This window comes from Pollicipes pollicipes, unplaced genomic scaffold (assembly GCF_011947565.3).
Source record: "Pollicipes pollicipes isolate AB1234 unplaced genomic scaffold, Ppol_2.1 Scaffold_3447;HRSCAF=4054_pilon_pilon_pilon, whole genome shotgun sequence".
In the NCBI taxonomy this organism is placed as follows: Eukaryota; Metazoa; Arthropoda; class Thecostraca; order Pollicipedomorpha; family Pollicipedidae; genus Pollicipes; species Pollicipes pollicipes.
Window position 1 is genome coordinate 8707951 of NW_023596297.1, and position 5377 is coordinate 8713327.

Here is a 5377-nt window from a genome sequence, read left to right on the forward strand (position 1 = left end):
TCCTCTGCAAGACCACGCTATTGCTAAGGGGAAATAATACATTTCTTGACTATTTATGGCAATGCTTGCTACAAATTTACCTTTTTCTTTCGTCCATCGCACTTATTTTACTTCATTTTTTCCCTCGGTGGTAAAGCTACCCGATGAAGGAGAACGCCCGGTTCCCTCGTTTTGGAATCATTTGTGCTCATATTGCACTTTTTCAACAACTTTGTCAAGCAAGGATGTCTTTCCTGAATGGGGAGAGTCATCGAGTCATTGCGAAATCTATCTCCGATGTCAGCAGCTTGACTGGCAACGGGGCTTCAATGGCTAAAACAAAAGACAGGTTGTGTGACCCTACGGCTCATTATGTGAGCTATGGGTCATTACACTAGTCAACTCAATATAACTAGCGTAGCACTATCCAGATAGCAATTCATCGCGGCCCCGGCTGGGCAGATTTTTAAAGCAGCGCGCAGTCCGGCTTGGGCAGGCCCTGTCAGAGCCACAGTCCTTGTTCAAAACTGCGATAATGGCCAAGTAGAACCCAGCTTGGACGCGACTGGGCCTGTAGCGCCCTTTTCCGCGAATGCCGTCGCAGAATATGAATGAGCTCTGGCTGAGATTGACCCGGTTGCCCAATCATTTACCAGCGGCCGTACGGTATATAGTGTTGATAATTGCAGTTCAATTCGTGCAGACGGTGTTCTGAGTATTGTAGGTGTCGCGTGATTTTTTAAGGTGTGAACCCGGAAACCAAATTAATGTGACCGGTGCAAACACCCAGGCGAGCTACCAGCATGCTTATTGGGACACCCGCTGTCGGCATGCAGCAGAACCAGGTGAGTTTAAAAATCGTATCCAAACCATGCATCCAAAAAACTTTGGGTTTACATGATCAGTTCCATCAACGGATTCCAAACTATACTTACCGAATTACCTGCAATTCCCAACGTCAAACAGGAATTTGAGGGCCACGTGGCCCGTCGATCCCGGTCTTTTCGAGATTCCGTTCGGGTAACCGAACAATCTCATTTCAGTGATGTGATCGTTGCGTGATGCACATGATGCCAGTTCAGCGTGAATCGAGTCTTATTTTAAAGTGGTCAGCTGTGAATGATCGTTCTTTTGCCGGCGGAAGAAGGTTCCTCAGGAATGTTCAGAACAGAACACAGAACAGGAAAGAATGACAGTGTCATTTGCGACCCGGGAGCTCGCTGAGCTTTGGCAGACGGATGTTCTGGCTTGAGGGTTTCGCAGGCTTCATTGGTGTCCTTTTGTCATCTCCGAAGCGTGTCTTGTCAAGAACTCGCCCAACGGCAGACAGGTCTTCATAACACTGCAACCATGTTTCCCTTCAGCGTTAGTAGTACAGTGAAGGCAAGAGAAAAAGTCGGTGCCTCTATGATGCGGCCAATGCTTTACTTCTTAGACAACGCGTGGCTCTTCACTGAACCGGCTCCAACCGCTCCTGATCCAGCTTGACGAACAGGTTCCAGATGATAACGTCATACTCATGAATGTTGCGCCAAAACGGGCATATCATGGCCGTGTACAGCAGCGGCAGTGTGAAAACGTCAGTGTTTTCAATGCTACATTTTTAGGAACGTTTTTTCCAGCGTTGTATAACTTTCAGAAACAAAAAGAAAACACGTTGATTATTAGGGTTCAGACCGTTTGTATGCCTCTTTAGGGGAAGAAGCTTGTCGAAACTGAAGTAAGACAATGGCAGAGGCTTACACACGTAACTTCCACCTCAACTGAACTGCACTTCGGCAAGCTGAAGTTACGGCCTAGAACTTGATCTTTTAAGTAATTTTGGTTTTACTCGCTACTGGAAATGTTACGTCAACGACATTGCACTGCGTCGGGTTATCATTTCTGGGAGATATGAACAAGACGCCAAAACAGGCTGTGCCTCACCTGGGCAGTCTGCCTTTGCGTGGCCAGAGCTCAGCTGGCGCCCAGTTACCGAGTCCATCACGTACCCTGTTCTGCCGCGCAGGTTCCTCGCCAGGTCTATCCCGGCCACGCACTAGCGCCCAGCTGGTACACAGCACTTCTAGCAGGGAGGGCCGAGCCGAGCTCCAGCTAGAGCCCAGCACCCGCCCAAGCCACGCCGATATTCTGATATTCGTCCATAATGTGCCTGGTTGGTGCCTGGCTTGGCCGCGAGCAAGCAGCCCGGCTGTGGCCCGGCCGCGGCCCATCAGAAAAAAAGCGTTACAAAGGCTACCTGGGGCCGTGCTAGGCATCCTGCCACTGCTCACTTAGTCTACCCGCCTTGGCCGGGGCCGCAGCAAAGGGCTGGCTCGGTAAGAAAAATGCATAAAAGCGGCATTTGCCTCTCGATACATTTGAAAGACTGTGTTTTACATTCCTATGAGGTTTTGAACTGAAAAAGCTATCATGAAAATCATTTGGTGCAGTTTACAGCCATGCTTTCTTAAGAGCTTAGCCTATCCAGTTCCTGAGCTACACGCCCGCGAAGATAGGGAGATTTTTCGGGGGGGGGGAAGTATTTCATGGGCACATTGGGGTTCATGATGCCATAACAACGCCATTCAAATACTGTCATGTCATTCCAGAAGTCATGCGGTAATCAAGGCCAGGAAAAAGATAATGGTTGAGTCTTTCATATCTGGCATTCGTGAACAAGATTTCCAGATACAACTGAGTTCTTGATCAATGTTGTGCAAGGTACGATGACGTAATCAAGCAATGACGAATCAAGGAGCACACTAAACAGAAAATTGTGGGGTCTAGAGTGGTCATTTGCGCTTAAACGTACTTCTATATTTTCAAGTAAGCTTGTTTTATCATATTATGGTGCTTGTTTCGATGCCTTCAATGTGAAGTATTTCATTCTAATAGTTTCCTTGTTGGCGGCATGAGGCAATGGCGGGAAACTCACGCCGATAACGAACCGCAGTGAGGATCAGCGATATTTATTGTTAAAATATTCGTAATTTTCGCCACAAGCGTCCACGAATTTGCACGATTGTACTAGACGGCACGGGAATGTGCCTGAGTAAGTACGAATGCATCATGTCGCACAGTGAGCTACTTCTAGCACAAAAGGATGCAAAAATGGTGAGGATTGGAAGTGAAGTGGTTATAATTTTTAGAACGAACAAAAGTACCACAACTATCACAGATGTCTCTGAAGTTCCACAAAATGAGCTCTTTGGTACAAAATCTGCCTTTTCAAGCACCAACTGCTACAAAACTCTAATGAGGTCTCACATGGCTTGGTAGAGAGCTTGTCTGATAGATGTCAAAGCAGAGCGATAAACTTAAATCTAGTTATAAAGGACCAGGGACATTGTAATGTATGAAACTTGAACTAAACGCTGGTGTTCGAGCGCGCATTCTCTTTAAACGGGATGTTCCACACTTGAATAAATTTTGAAGCAAGCATCATATTCAAATGTTGCCCATTTGAAGCAAGCATCAAATACGATGAAATTAGCGCACTTGTAACTGCTTATGCTGACCAAACCTGTTGACAATGCCTATGCCGCTTGGTCGATAACCTATCCTTCCTACAGCATGGTGACCCTTGGTCACGTCAAAGGTCACCAAAAATACCAAACACCGGAAAAATAGGATTTCAGACGACCCCATGCACCGAGCCTATGGCACCGATCACTATGAAATCTTCACCAATCGGTGCGCCATAATCGATAAGCCTATTCTTTCCAGGACACCTTGGGTCAGGTTAAACGTCAACAAAACGTCCGAAACCAACAGAATTGGTTACAGATAACCCATGCTCCGAGCGTATGGCACCGATCAGCATTAAAAGGAATGCGCCATCTTTGCATGGGGGTTTTGAACTGAAAGAGCTATATTGAGGACCTTTTGATGCCGTTCACAGCCATGCCCTTTTTAAGATCCAAAGCCCTCTGGTTCCTGAGTAACAGGCTCGCAAAAGTGGCAAAATATTTATCGAGGGACTTTCAAAGCGACCTCCGCAGGAATGGTGTCATAGAAGCGTCATACGATCGCCGTGATATCACAGGCTGTTTTCTGCTTATGGTAAAAAACAGCATGGCCGCTGATACATCCTACATCCATCCATGCATCCATCCACATCCATCCATGATGCATCTATCCTCCATCAATCGAGGCGCCATAGGTGATATTCTATTTTTCTATTTATTCTATGCTTTCCAGAACACGGCGACCTTAGAGTCACTTCAAAGAAAACCAAAAATATCAAAAACTTGAAGAAAGGTTGCAGACAACCCATGCTCTGAGCCCATAGCGCCAATCAGCATAAAGCCTTACCAATCGATGCACCATAATCGATATTTTATCCTTTGCAAAGCATGGGCACCTTGGGTCAGCTAAAACGTCCTCAAAAACGCTCAAAAACCACCGAATTTAGTGGCTTTGGCACGAGCCTATGGTACTGATCAGCATGAAGCCTTTACCGATCAATTTGTCATAGTCAATATCCTATCTGTTCCACAATATGGTGACCTTGGGTTACGCTAAATGGTAACAAAAATTTTAAGAAAAACCGGAAAAAACAGGGTTACAGACAATCTCGTGTTGCGAGTCCATGCAACAGATCACCATGAAACCCTCACCAATCAGAGCAGCACAGCAGGTATCCCATTTACTCCAGAACATGGTGATCTTGGATCAGGTCATTACGTGATCAAACGACCAAAACCGCCAAAATTGGTTGCAGACAACCCCATGCTTCAATCAGCGTGACACCTTCACCAGGCGATGCGTCATAGTCGATATCCTAACCTATTCAGAAAATGGTGACCTTGAGCCACGTAAAAGGTAAGCACAACCACTACACCAATGGCGTTCAAGTTAATACTCACCACGCCTTGACGTACTAATCGCATATGCATAATCGTTCATGATGAGCCCTGCACGTTTAGGTCTGGTCGCCGGCCTTTTATAAGAATGAACTCACTAATGTCTTATCTGGATGGTTCTGTGCTCTGTTAACGAATACAAGTTTTAAAAAGGTTAAAGGGTCTGTGGATGTCAGCCTCGGTGTGTCACATATTGATACCGAATACACCACAAAATATCTATGCATCTATTTTTCCTTTCTCCTGGTTATTCGACGGGGAATAGTGTTATAGGTATCGTACCTAGGAATGTACAATGTTCCTCACAGCTGTGCTGGACAAATTTCTCAACTTTAAATGGCTCTGTAATACTAAACAAACGCACATCGCGTAGATAACGCAATGCACGTGCAAATAAAAGTCACGTGAATAGGTATTGTACATAAGCACGTATAAAACAACATAGACTAGAAAAAAAACGATTATCACAGATTGTTCGGCGACGATATGGCTTAGGTGGCGCCCCCCTCCCCCTGTTGCCATAGACATCAGCATCGACTGTGGCACCACCA